The sequence below is a fragment of the Streptopelia decaocto genome (genome assembly GCF_964273445.1).
Source record: "Streptopelia decaocto genome assembly, chromosome: 6".
NCBI classification, from domain to species: Eukaryota; Metazoa; Chordata; class Aves; order Columbiformes; family Columbidae; genus Streptopelia; species Streptopelia decaocto.
Window position 1 is genome coordinate 6,569,398 of NC_138660.1, and position 15,058 is coordinate 6,584,455.

At 43.6% G+C, this 15,058-nt stretch overlaps 1 protein-coding gene across 14 annotated transcripts in view; it reads left to right on the top strand.

Moving 5' to 3' along the window:
- LPP (LIM domain containing preferred translocation partner in lipoma) overlaps positions 1–15,058 on the top strand; it is a 343,879-nt gene that overhangs the window by 269,592 nt on the left and 59,229 nt on the right. The gene's annotated exons all lie outside the window — the stretch shown is intronic.

Consider the following 15,058-nt stretch of genomic DNA (forward strand, 5'->3'; position numbering starts at 1 on the left):
GACCATCGTTGCCAACATGGAGCTAATTCTGGTCATGTGTTCTCGTTGTCACCTCCACGAGCCAGGCAGCTGCTTCTCATTTCTGTCCCGTGGCTGAAATTAGTGAGAATCCTTAAATGTGTGTATATATTTGTGTGTGTGTACATATATATATTGTGCAGTATTCATGGACCCTGGATTCTGATGGCGTTCACTTCTTTCCTGCTCTCCTTCTCAACATCTCTCATCAACTGAGCCAGGTTTTGACGCTTACGTGGTCTTGTGAAGTGTGATTATCTCCAGTGTTGGCAGATCCAATGTATGTGTTTAGAGGAGAGAGGAAGGTAGGGAGGGTATGGCTACAATAAGAGTGGATGTTTGAGTGGGATATTTTTACATAATCCATCATTTATCTGTCTGTGTCTGCAAACAGTGTCGTCTTCTAAAAGTGAGATGGCAAAGCACAGGCTTCAGCATGCCATGCTTGTTTGATTCCATTAGGCCACTGCTGATGGCCACAACCTCCAACCATAACCTCTTATTCTGTGTATACTCAGTTTCCATGGAAGGCAATGAGAAGAGGAGGGGAGTGAAAAAGGGAGGTTGCTTGTGGTCAGAATTATTTCCGCTGTTTTTTCAAAGGCATAATTCAAAAGGTGAAGAAAGTGGAGCATGTGCACTGCAGATGTGCACAGCTGGTGCATTGCCATCTCTGTGACATCCCTCCTTCAGAAGGGCAGCTGAGGAGAGCCAGAAGGGCTATGTTAGTTATGTGGCCAGCGCCTAGTGAAAGCTTGTCATCTAAACTCTTTCAGCCTCTTTCTGCACTGCTGTCTCGATACTGAGCGAGGAATGGAAACTGCTCACGCTGGGGAGAGACATGCACTTTCAGGTCTGGAGGACGTAGGCAAAAAACTGTGGAGATAACACACATTTCAGGAGCCTCAGCGGGAGGGTCAGACACAGGTGTCTGGAAAGAGGCCGCCCCCAAGCTTAGGGCAGAGCGACATTGCTGCTCTGGGGTTGCAGATCTGTGGCCTGAGCAAGTCCTGGTCATGCCGTGTTCATGAGTAAAGGCCTTTGTTCGTAAGACCCATTGATCTAAGTGTGGCTTGATCTTTTAAACAAAAACAATACTTCATAGAAAGCCAGTTAGTCATGGGGTCTTGGTGGTTTTTCTGTTATTTCTTTGCTCTGACTATAGCAAAGCATTGGATGAGGAGCCATAACTAAGTTGTTTCAGGTCTGCCAGGCTCGCTTTCCATGTGTTTTGAACACTGGCAAGGTGTTCACACATAGACTTACTGCTTATTGCCCTTTGCGGCACAACTTACTTTCACTCAGGAGGGAAGGGAAGACAGCTGACCTGTGGCCTCGGGTCTCTTGTGAATGACCGAAGTCCTGCGACCACGAATAACAGCTGTTAGGCAGCAAGCAGGGTGGTGTGCATCCAGCAAATGTCTGATTACAAGAGCTGTTCTGGCCTCAGAAAGCTGCAGCTGTTTGGAAGAACAAGTAACATTTTATGGGGTGTTTTGGAGCATGGTCCAATTGTGACGCGTAGTGGTTCCCATCTCAATAGGTGCGTATTGACTAGAAGATGCTCAAATTGACATCAGCTTAGATAGAGGTCTGGCTGACTAAATATAGCTGAAGCTCTCAGAAGATCAGCGTGTGTGGTGGCTTCATGCTTCTGCCCTGAGGACAGGGGATAACAAAACAATATGCAGCGGAAATAACACCATAAAATGAGATATTCATATTGTTTCCCCTGGGCAAGTGTTTTACTAATTTTGTGTTCCTCTTAGCTAGGAGTATCCCATGGTGACTCTTAGTACCTCAGACAAGGCTCATCTGCCGGAAAAGAAGTTCTCAAGTCTTTAGTCTGTGGTTTCCAAAATGCCAGTCTCTTTCGTTCTTGTTATGGAGAGGTTGCTTTGACTTTCTCATGCAGGAATACTGCAATTTGGACTTATTCCAGGAGTTCTAATGTTTGGACATGGATCTAATGCTTAACTCAAATGCTTCTGGAATCATCTGGTCTAGAACATGGGCTGGAGATTTCCCAGGAGCTGCGTAATACATGTTATTTCACAGGTCCTCATCTGTGCAGAAGCTACGACAGGTATGCTTAGGGCAGTGCAAAACAATTAAAGGTATTTCCAAAATGTTTGAAGTCTCAAACATTTGCATTGGGTCTCACATTGCTGCAATTCGCTGTTTCGGATGCTTACTGTAGCCTTTCACTGGGACAAAAATCTCCCACATGGTTTCCTATGCTGGGACGTGAATAATAGGTTCCCCAGTCTACCCATCACATCTGACTTTGTCAACATAACAAAGTTGCATCATTTTAGGTGCAAATGGAAACCAACTGACTTAAAGCAGCATTGGCTTTCTGGGATTGGTCTTATTAATTCAAAAGTACCTGAAATTGACTGCATTTACATCAGCTAAAATCAGGCTTATCCGGGATAAATTGAAATGAGTGTCCCTACACGTACCTCAAATCTAAATTTGGAGGTCTCCTGGATTTCAAATAATTCTGTTATCGCATGTAAACAAGTCCATCAGTTTCTCCTGCTGTCATCCTACAGTGCTTAATGAGGATTAAATATACTTAGTGTCTTGACCGTGAAGTCCCATATGTGTACGAAGCCAATAAAGAATGTCCTGAAACTCCAGGGCATGATGATTTGCCAACTTTCTTCTTATGGAGGTTGCCGTCACTGCTTCAGGATGTTCAGGAGGGCTTTCAACACCAAGTTTTTGCCAAACGTATACGATATCCCCCTTATTATAGCCTTTTCTAATGCCCGCTCAAGGACATTGGACTGGCAGGACTCAAAATGACCTCTGGATATCGGATCGGTCCTTTCCGATTGGTTCAGCCATGTCACGTGGAGGGAAAGCTTTTGGGGTTTCATTTACCATCGGAGCAAAATTCTCGGGTCAAGAATTCTGTGAATAATTCAGAAGACACGGATTGGTGCCCTTCGTGTGGAAACCAATTTAGAAAGAACCTTCCATCTTAGAAATGTGATGAGTAATGCTTTGAGTGCGACTTTGTGGATGTTGATCAACAACAGAGCCTCCTCATGGAGGGATTCAGTTTAAATGTCAGGACAATCTGTATCATGACAAATATGGATCAGAACCCATAATTCCTGTGTCTCCTACTGTTAGTCGACAGGTCCTAGAGTCTAAACTACCACCTCAAACAGAGCAGTCTTAGGGCCACTGAAAAGCTTGGCTTTGTGGTGTGAGGATTTTTAAAATTATTGGTTTTGTTGTGTGTTTTGTTGTGGTTGATATTATTATTATTATTATTATTATTATTATTATCCTTGCTAATTATGAATCAAAAGCTGTAGGATGTGTGAGAGTGACAGATGCAATTGTGCAGATGGGTTTTCCAAATAATTTCTTTAAATAAAATGATGATTTTTATAAATACATATCTCATATTTTACACTAATTAACTCCTAATGGTGGCCAAGCAAGAAAGCTTCTGTCTCCTTCTCCATCAAGCTCTGAGAATGTGACAATCAGGTGACAATAATGATCTATGGATACTTGATATCATACTGCTCCATCATGGGCTACAGAAATGCAGCATGTGCCACAGGGAGATCATCTTTAAAATAGTTTAAGGAGTTATCAGTATTACTTTCCATCTACCTCAGCCAGTAAAAGGCAGATCCCATGACCCAAAGGATGAGCAGAATTGTAATAATTACATAACTACATTAGTATAATTAATATGGTATCACCAACATCAAATGTTATTTTAAAAGGACTTTTGCTGTCAATACTAATCTCACATTTTAAGGTTATGATGTGTCTGGTCATCCTGAGTAGAAACGAATGTTGCGCGTCCCTTCCAGAATGAGAGTGCCTCTCCATCCCAGGTTGTAAAGCTCCTGTTACTTGTCCAAGAGAGTAAACAAGTATTGGACCTTGCACCTGGCTGGAAAAGTCCCAGATTTTTGGGGTGAAGAAGGAAACCTCTGTCCAGTAGGTTGCTTTAATGAGAAAAAACAGTTAGTTGATTCCAGCTGCTGAAAAATTTGGAGTGATGGAATTCAGTGCAAGGAACGGCGGATGGTTGGTGTACAGGTGAGGTGGTTTCCAGCGCCTGATGGATGTGATTTATGGCAGGGCTGCTGTCGACACACAGACAGCGCATGTTTCAAAACAGCAAGGAAGCTTTGGGCTGGTGCCGGATTGTGAAAGCCAGGATTTTCAAAAGACCTTAAATAAATGAGGTGCTGGTTGAAATTTGGTGGGACATCTTCTAATGCTGTCAGACGCCTTCGAAAACCCCAGGCCTCAAACTGTTGGGGATGTGAGAGCTGCCATTTTTTCAGGACTCTACTCTTTGTGGAATCCAGCCTTTCTCCACCTTCTTTTCCTTTTTTGTCACTTTTGGCAGGGGGAAGACAGGTTCCCTCCCTGTTTCTTGTTTTTTTGTCAGATGTTTTTCCCCAGGTGGGCATGCAGGAGGCAATGCCAGGTTGGTAGGCCAGAGTCATTGGCACAGGAAGCAGCTCTGACTCAAAACTTCGCCATTATTCAGCCGTTTTCGCCTTCTCCACTGAACAGAGTCTTTGGTAAAAATCTCTTCGTGCCACCACCCTCCCAGTGATGCAGCGAAGCAGAGACAAGCTGCCGAATACCAGCTGGAGCACAGCCAGGCTATGGAAGAGTGAATTGAGTCATTCATGCCCAGCAGCGGATGTGTTTTTTGGCTGGTCTTGAGTCTGGTGAACATACTGGTGGCGCCTGTCTTGGTCTTATGAAATGGCTTGGCTGGTCTAGGGGACAGAAGTGGTTTCAAGTGCCCTTGCGCAACATGGAAGCAGTCATAGGTGAAAGTCTTTGGGAAGGGGGTCATTGTGCTGTGTTGGTTCAGCACCTACCACCCCAGGCCCTCGACCTATGACCTATCACTTGGGCTCCTTGGGACTGCTTTGGTGCGGAAAGTGGCAAACCTAACTGTAGTCCTTTGGGAATGCAATAAAAGACAAATTATGGTTTTGACCCAGACACAAAGGCTGCTATCTAGATTAGTGTGAGTCTCAGCTGGTCCCTTCTGACTGCACCCTCTTAAGAAAGCAAGCGCTAAGGAGAATTTGGTCTACATCTAAGGCATGCTTAAGGCTCTGAGCAGCAGTACGAGCCTGTGGGCAGCCGGTCGCTGGTCCTCCCCACCTGGAGAAGTGGGTGGGAGAAGATGCACGAACCGTTGCGTAACGAACTCTGAGCATCTCAAGAGGAGACCAGTCTGTCTGGCCTCCAGATCTGCTCTGTTTTGCAGCCGGCGCTTACATACAGGGTTGGGTGCAGCAGTCCCTGAAACTACCCTCCACTGCTCTACCAGCAAGTCTAATCTCCTGAGTCAGTGGGTGAGCAGGCTGGGACAGCACGCTTGGAGAGACACCTGCGAGGTGGCCAGACAGGCTGGGGGGGAGCCTCCCCCATGTAGCTGCTGACTGGGGCTTCCACCACTGGCCCTCCCAGTAATTGCAAGGTATTTTTTTGTGTCTTTCCAAAAGAGGGTCCTGAAATCTGGCGCAGCATTGTGCCAGATGGGCCATGGAGCTGCCCAGGAAATCTACCTTGCCCGTTGCTGCTGATGAGGGTGGGAGGAAGAGTGATTTCTGCCTCCTGTCCTGCTTTTCTTTCCATGCAGGACATTCAGACAAGCATGGTCGCTCACCTTGTGTGCTGTGATATATTTGGTACTTCCACTGTACAGGCTTTATCATGGAACGTGGCTTTGCAAGTCTAAGTGCAAAGGGACTTGGCTCAGTGGTTGTTGCTGTGGGGGCCACCAGAACTGCCAATATTTGTCTGATCCACAGCTCTGCCAGCAACAGCTTCCCTTGCTACGGTCCTTCCCAGGATGGACAAAACCCCACAATATCAGCTTTGGTAGAAGTTGCCCAAAGACGGGTTTCCTGCCTGCCCCTCTAGGACTTGACTGATGCCCTCACCTTTACCCCATCACCGAGGTTTTAGTGAAAAGCTTCTGAGGTTGTTCCCTGGGTGCCATGTGATGGTCTCACTGAAAAATAAGATTTCAGTGTTAGTGATGTGTTCCAAGAGGAAAGTCATCTTAGTTTTAAAAACTCCCATTTTCCTATGAAAGTAAAAGAAGAGCTTTCTCAGCTTTTGTAAGTGTGGGAAAGCCCCACTTTCTCACAGCCTTTACAAATTTTGCCCCATTTTTATTTTGGAAAAAAAGGATTTTTTTATGCCTCTTCCTTTTTAAACTTTCTATATTTGATCGGTTTCCCCTGAAGGAGAGGAGCGATGCCACAGGAAGGTGGGGGGACTTCTGTGAAAGCAGGAATTTTTTTAAAACTATCAGGTTTTTTTTACCAAATGAAATTATTACATTCCTTATTTAGTGAAGCATTTATTGGCTGGGGTTTTAGATGCAAATCTGTGCTTTGAAGGTCTCACCTCCAAACATAAATATCTTTTTAATTGAAAAAAAAAAAAGTATGAAATGTTACTTCCATACAGCTCTATACTTGCAAATTAAAATTATTGTTTCTTTATCATATCCCTGCGTAGCATTAAGCCCGGGCTGGGAGCGGTGATGAAGAGAAGCAGGTAGTAAGGAGCGGGTGGCAGCTTGTTTGGGTGCTGGGGAGCAAGGGGCTGGGGGAGGAATTGCTGCTGCTGCTTCCAGGGACAACGTCCCGTTCCCCGGCTGGGAGCGCCTGGCAAAGCCACCAAACAACTCGCTCCTCTGTTTGTTTCCCGAGCTGGGAATCTTCATTGGATACACAACTGTAGTCTCTGTCATCTGGCGACTTTCATCAGCGTTAAGGGAAACATGTATAAAGGAAATACAGTACATTTACTCTCTCCTTTGCATTTCCTTGATCGATCGGCAAAAGGAGGAATGTTTCCTCTCTCATGCTCTTTTTTTACACCCCTTTTCTTTTGTCTCCAGATGTTAGCGAGGCTCGATTTCAACCGATTTGCACATGGTAAAACATGTGCCAAAAAGTTGACACAATGTAACAGAAAAAAAAAAAACTAACAAAAAAAAAAGAGGCAGAACATACTGAAAAAAAAAAAAGAGTAGCTGGGACCTTCAATATTGTAGAGCATCACTGACCCCCACTGGGCTGGGACACTCACTACACATCACCCAAGTTGGGGACTGGTACCTTGTCGATGTGTTGGGCACACGGTCAGAACATTTGCTGACAATGCAAGGAGCCTTGCTTGAGGAGAGACTGGGGACAACTTTGCTTTGGGTCCCATGCAGCCGGTGTAGACCAAACCAAGCCTATATGTGTTCTTTATGTCCATTGTGAGTAGAGTAAAAAGGCTTTGACTTCGATTACTGCAAGAGACATTATGGTTGGATGGAAAGAAAGGCTCACTAGTGATAAGGTTAAGTACTCACTGAAATTTTTTGCCCAAGTCGTTGGTGAAATCTCTGTTGCTGGTGGTTCTTAGGAACAGGTTAGACAAGTAACTGTCAAGAATGTTGTAGAGACAGTTGATCTTGCCTTTGAGGCAGTATGGTAGTTTCCAAGACCTCTCAAGATCCTGTCAACTTGAACTTTGATAGCTTTGTAGGAAAGTCAGGAGTGCTTCTCTCCAAACCTTTGTTTCGTGACAGTGATACTTGGTGTTGCAAAAATTTAGGAAGGTAGCTCTAATGTGTTGGTAAAAATCCGTCATAATCTGCTTTATATCAGAAACAAGCTAAATTGTCTCTTGTGTCCCAGGGAGTTGAGGAGAGGGTGGTGTAGGTGTGTGAGGGACAGGGACCATCACCACATGGATGTTGAAGGAAACACAGACCTTTCTTCCTCTCTTCTTAAGCAGAGGACAGTAGCAGAGGCACAAAACTCTTTATTCTCAGTTGCTACATGGGTTGACAGGGATGCCGAAGAGTGATGGCATGGCCTGCACTGGGAGCACCTTCCTCCTGCCAGGGAGCGGATTCCAGCAGGACTGGTGTTGGGAGCTCCCTCTGAGATAGGGGAGATTTTGTGCTGCAAGCCTGTGTCACCATTAAGCCTTTTCATTGATGATCTCATGGTTAAAAAGACTAGATTGGGATTGAGAAGATGCAGTTTCAGTTCCTGGCTCTGTCACTGACTCCTGGTGTGACCCTTGGAAAGCTATTTAACCTGTGGGTCTCAAGTTCTGCACCTGCGTGTTGGATGTCCTAACAGTTCTCTGCATTTCTGGGGTGTTGGAAAGACTCACCATGAGGACTAGTGACTGTCTGGGATAGTAACCTTGTGTTGAGCAGCACAGAGAAGTGTTTGAAAAGGTGCAGTAAAGCGTTAGCAACGTGAGCCTGCACCATTGCAGTGCATCTGCTGTGTGGAGTGGAATGGGACCTCCAGGATGTACTGAGGATGTCTCAGGTTTGCAGCCAAGGAAGATGAGAATGTGAAGCTGTGTCATGGTTGAAGGAGAGGGATAAAAACAACATAAAAGTTGTTGCAGCTACTGCTGGACATGCACAGTACAAATGACAAGGAGGTCACTGCAGGGACCCGTACATCTGGAGTACAAGTGCAACGTGGTTAAAGCAGAATAACCAGGACACAGTAATTAAATCATGGCCTTGGATTTTATTTCTGAAGTGTTACAGGCACACCTTGCAGCATGAAGCTCTGTGAAAGATTGTGTTTTCTGATGTCTGGTGAGGAAGAGGGAGTTAAGATTGATCTGTCTCGTGTCCAAAGGCTGTGTAAGACAATGGATGCACACAGCCTGCTGCTGTCAAATGGTGAAACTTCAAGCTTGGATCCTAGCACAATAAACCATTGCCAAGGGCTTCCCATGCAGTGAGAAGTCTGAGTTCAGAAGCAAAAAAAGAGTAGGTAAGGAAGGCAAAGCTAAAACGAGAAAAATACCGTAATTTCCTACGGAATGCACAAACTACCTTTGGGTCTCCCTGCGTGCTATTATTGCAGCGCCCTGAGTGCTGAAGTGTTAGAATAACTCAGACGAATACGATCAATGCATCTTTCCCTAACATAATCACAGTTGGATGCCATGTTCCATAGGAGGGGAATGAACCCTCTCTTGTAGATCAGACGTTTGTCTTTTATTCTCTTTGGACAAATCAAGGAACCCAGGATCTGTTTGGTGCTTATGAGATCGCTACCGTTGCGATTAAACTTGATTAAGATGTACTGGCAGTTAAGGTCTGCTGTTACAGTGTTATCCTAATGGATTAACTTCCGCTCCTCTATCCCTTTAAAATGGAATAATTGTGCCTGTCTGACATAGATGCCCTGAGGAATCCCATGTGTTTGGGAAATGCTTGAAAACCCTTGGATAAAAGTCACCAGGAAAGAGGAGGGAGAGAGAGGAAAATCTTGGTACGTTGTTGACTTATGGTCAATGTTGTCCTCGAAATGCTGTTTTGTCATCAATATTTCTTCATTAGGAATAATGATTTTTCCACATTTACTGCCAGCTGATTCAAAGCCATCCAAAAGCAGAATGTGTCATGAATCTCTAAAATGCATTTGCTGGCGAGCTCTAAACAGAGATGATTAGAAAAATAACGCAACGGAAATACTGGGTGTCTCGAGGCTGCCAGGGGAACTTTTAGTGAGATATTTTGTTCAATGTATTTACATATTTCAAAAAATGTTCTTAGTACACTTCTGTAAAGGCAGTATGCTGTATTTCTTTAGTTCTTTCTTGCACAGTGTATCAGGGCTGCAGTGAGAACTGGGGAATACACTTAGCTGATCAAGGCAAATTGTGTAATTGATAGGCACTGAGGATGTGACCTTGTGGTATATTCCCACAGTACAGTTAGGTGGGAAACAGCTTTTTCCATCGTGCAGAAGTTTTTGAGATATCAATGTTTTTCCCCACATTTCAGCAAATGCAGAACCTTCCTAATTTGATGCTTTTATCAGAAAATTATCCCCTATATCTTCTCTATATAGAACGCATGCTTTGAATTCATGAATTTAAACCTTTTGTAGGGAGGTTTGCACATTTTCTCTCTGCTTTCTTTACTCTTAGTATCTAGTTATTGCCTGAATTGTCTGTGTTAGGCACTGTACATCACATAGCAAGAGACGGTCGGTGCCCTCCATGGCTTAGTGTCTAAGTAGGTATGACAGACAAATAACGCTGTAGACCAAAAAAGGCTGATGCAGTCCTTGGATGTACAAACAGGAGCATCTCAAGCTAGCTGGCTGGAGTTACATTACTTCTGTATTTGGCCTCGGTGCCTTCAGAATATTGTGCCATAAGCATTAGTATGACGTGTACCTATTCCATCATCTGTCTTCAGTGGTGGATGTTTTTCTAATTGGCTCACATTCTTAATCTGACATTTAAAAGTGACTCATGTCCCAGATAAGGTTGGACACCCTGTATCTAATTCCTCATCTCCAGATCATGCCCAGACTCTGGCCAAATCTTAAGAATCTTGCTGAGTAACAGCTCAGATTATGGCCTTTTCTATTCATCTTCACAGATAAAACCTGCATCCGAGCTCCAGTGACCTTGAATCTCTTTTCTAAAAATGCAATTTATTCCTCTTCATGCTCAACTGGAATGCAGCTGCAGAAATCACTCTCTAGCTTATCACTTAGGCCAGATCATTCCTGCATCTTAATCTCTCCTCTGGTTTTATTTCTGCATCATATAAAACAGAAGCTTCTTGTCTTTACTTGCATGGCCTGTAATGACCTATTCCCACCCTTTATTCCTCTCTTATTCTCCAGTGACATATCAACTCATCCTTCCTGTCTGCAGGTGTCTATGTTCAATCTTCAAGCACTTACATTCCCTTTTGTTCTGTCTTTGTCCTTTCCTTGGAAGCATCCCATTAAACTTCCCTTCAGACTCCCTCTGGATCCTCTTTCAAATTCTTCCTTAACCTTTTCCTTTGCTGGGCTGTCTACAGACTCCTTGTCAACAATGAAACATTTAGAGTGCTGAGACCACAGTTTTCCTTGCTGAGCGGTTTTGTCTGATTGCTTCTTTGTATTTCCTAACTGTACCCAGTTGTTATTGCTTGTATTAGATTGTAAGCTCCTGCAGTCAAGCCCTTCTTTGAATTCTGTGTTCGTCTAATACCCAGCACAACAGGGCTGGTCCACAATCTAAGCAGCCAGAATCTGTGGCGGTATAAGCAAAAAACATGTAATGATGGTAATAAAACAACAAGAAGTTAGAACGTGATATCATGTGCAATATGAGCTTCTCTCCTCCCTTCCCCCTCTTCCTTCAGATTTGCAATATTTCGGATTTTTTGTACAACAGAAGACGGTAAGTGAGGAGGATTCAGAATAAAGTATAGTAGCTGATGTCTCCTTTCAGCTGCTGAAGTGTATCCCTGTGATCCGCTCAGTAGTGATGGCATTTCCAGCAGTTTCAGCAGGGAAGCCACTGTGGGCACCTCTGTATTTCCCCCCAAGGTTAAGACCAACATGTGGCAGCCAGGCTACGCTGAAGGAAGGTCATGGCCAAGGTTATGAACCTCTTTCATGCAAAAATAGAGGACTCTAGTCTCTGAGGCTTCCCACCAATGTATCACCTTCTTGTTTTGCTGAAATTATTTTGAAAAAGGACCTAAAAAGGGCTGAAGGGGCAAAACAAAATGTTGAAATGACATAGTTTCATCTTAGTGCAGTTTAGTACTAATTTCGTCCTTTGTCTTTAAGCTGCCTTTTAAGTGCTGTTTGTCTCTGTGGGAAGCAAATGGGTCACGTTGTTCTATGTTTCTACTGTAATACACTGCCTGCTATTTTTCTCTTAGATTATTTGTGTAATCTTTTTTGTGCAATCTGTTTGTTCTTGAGTCTTGCAAGCTTTGCCTTTGCTACTTCTTTCCCAATAAGCAGTGCAACTTGTTCTGTGTTCACTCATGGGTATTCTGCACACAACGGACTGGGTTACTTCAACCAGTGTGAAAATATTAAAATGGGGAACATGTGTGGGCACTTAATTGTGGTGAGCCCAACCACAAATACCTTCGCTGTTGGTAATTGGCACACAGGAAAAGCAGACCTTTGTTTTGTTTCTATCAGACATAATGATAGATACGTTGTTTTTAGTGGGGTTTTTCTGGTTTTCTAAGGAAATGAGGCTTGTGCAATCACACCACTTGTGTGCCCGTGCCTGTCTGCTAGTCAGTTCCTCCCTCACCAGCAAGGCTTGAAACTAACAGCCATTTTCAACCAAATTTGAATGAGGTGCAGGAGTTGGGTGACCAGCTTTTACAGAAGTCTTTTGAGTTCCCAGATGGCACCAAGGTCTGCAGAAGGTGCAGTTTCCAATGGCCACATGACTGCAAGCCAGATCAGTTGTGAATTTGCCCACATGCCTTTACATGGATTCAGCCACCTAACTGTAAGCTCCCAAATCTGAATATTTTGGCTTACTTGCTTTTTACCCTTCAGGCGAGTGAGTCAGTTGGGGGTGTTGCTAGGCACAGAGCTTGTGTTTTGATTCTCACTGGAGTGGCCACGTCTCATGAAAAACATGGTTTGCTCCAGGCCACAGTGTTACAATTTGCATATAAACTTATGAAAAAGGAAGCTTTCTTTAAGCTTTCCCGTGCGAGAGTTTATGGGAGAATTTCTGTGTACATAATATTAATAGCAGAAGCTGGACATCTCATAAATGTTAGATGGGTTAAGTCTGTCACTGCCTGAATGGGAATCTGCTGTGGAAAAACCCAGAAAGAGGAAGGAAAGACTAAGGAAATACCAGCTTCAAGGCGAGAAGTTGGCCAAGACTTGTGTTGTGCTGCTCTTTGGTTTGTACCTGGCCACCAGCAGTGTAGCTGGGGAGCGCCTTGGAGCTGTGCAGGAATGTAGCCTCAGGGCACCTTTGGGAGGCAGAGAAGATGTCTTTATGCCCTCTGCTTGAAGAGAGGACTGAGGTGCAAAGGCACAAAGTGATTTGCCAGAGATTACTTATACAAGAGTATATATTTGAGTTAAGAAACAGGCCCAAATCTCCTGACACAAGAAGTATAGATGGAAGTATGGTCTACATATAGACAGCTTCTCCAGCAAACGGAGAGATGCCTTAGTCAAAGAGGAAGATCGATGTATACAAAATATACAAGAGATGGCTAAATTATGAATGTGAGAAGAGGAGGAAGGGAAGAAAAGATTCCCACATTTTCTACTCAGATGTTAACAAAGAAAGCTGAGAAGTGTTTGCATAGACACTACATTATTCCGTGTCCAAATGTCTCATAAAAATAATACTGGATGATCACAGAATGGCACACCAGGGAAAATAAATTCTTCAGTGGAATATTCCCTCTGGAAAAACACTGTGTAAAGTAATACACTAATGGCTTTCAATTTCATGTTTTATATATAGAGATATTAACTGCTCCCCAGACGTCTCTTCATATTACAGCCCAGCTACACAAGCAGTTTGGAGAAGGCCCTGGAGCACGCTCGGTCTTGTCCGCACATGGACTGAGCAGTGCTCTCCTGCTGTACGTGTTGTGTAAATTCCTGTGGTATATACAGTAGGTTTCTTCTGCCTTCTTCCCTCGTCCCTTGGACTAGATGATATTTCAAGGTCCCTTCCAATCCCTAACATACTGTGATTCTGTGATTCCCAGAGCAGTACTGCTCTTGTGGTTCTCTCCAGTGGGGTTTTTTTTCTTCCTAGTCCTCATGTTCTTTTTCCATTCTTCCCCCATGCTCTGTAGCCTCACCACCATGCTGGGAACCCTGCATTCCTTCTCTGCTCATAAAAAAAGAGTCCTCACAAGAAGCGTTACAGTGAAGTGATTAAAGTACAACACTGTCAATCAAAATGCTAATAACAGATGCTAAAGAAAGTTACGTTTTAAAAACAACATCATTCCTTTTGGGGAGGTTTTCAGGTTTGTCTGGATTTATCTGGTGACTTGTCTCTCCACATTGCTCAGACTGGGAGCTGTTTGAGTCAGGAACTGTCTGTCCCGTGTAATGCCAACTACGGTTATGCCATTCTAGCAAATCAGAATGATGTGGGTTCTTTTCCAGACTTTCCTAGTATATCTCAAATGTGTATATATATCATTCTGCTGCATCCTGAGGGATCCGAAATTAGCTTTGCTCCCTGGATGTAGGCTGTTGGAGTCTGGGAAAGGCAGGGAAGAAGCCACGAGTGCAGTGAGATCGATGGTGCGTTGCACAAGGACAGCAGCCCTGCTGTTGGGATGACGAGGTGTCTCCGAGTCCTTTTAGGAAATTCTGCAGTATTTGGTTGAAAAGGCCAATAAATACAGACCATGGTATGGTAGAACATTGCATTTTTGCTGGATTATTTAATTATTATTAGGGACATGGTATTAGTATATGCATTTATGAGTCATTCTGTTTTGAACTCAGTCTGCCTTCCTGCTTGCACCTCACAAAGGTATATCTTCCACCCACCCACTTCACCATCTCTGCACCACAATCCTCCCTAGGAAAATGTCTTTCCCATGATCTAAGAAAACTGCTTTCTCTGAAATCCTGTCTTCACTTTAAACCTGTCTGCCACATAACATTTCCAACAAGAATCTGAACAAGGCAGCAAGTCTTTTGTACTTGTGTGTGCAGATTTTTTTGTGTTATGCGTTTGTATGTGACATTAGGGACCTCTTTCAGAAACAGAGCTCTTAGGGCTTGTCTTTACTTATAGTCTACTAGCACCTTGTGATATACCTTTCTTGAAGGTTAGTAAGAATGAAGTATCCAGACATCAGTTTCTTGAGGAATACTTTCTATAATTTAAATAGACACAATATCTTAATCTGTATTAATCTTCAAACAGAAAAAAGTCATTTTTTAATGTAAGAGATTATATTGCACTCTTTGTAATCACACAGTCTTTAGCTACTACGTTTTATTTAAAATATCAACTAGCTCAGCATCAGCACCCTGGCAACAGTGCCAGGACTGATGCTGCTCTACTGGCAAAACCATAAGAAGTGAAATCCTTTTGCCAGTATAATTGACTCCATTGAGGGAATTGGTTTAAACTGTACAAGTAAAAAAACTTTAAACAGTAATAATTGTGCTACCACTAGGCAGCTTTACAAGGCATCCTACCA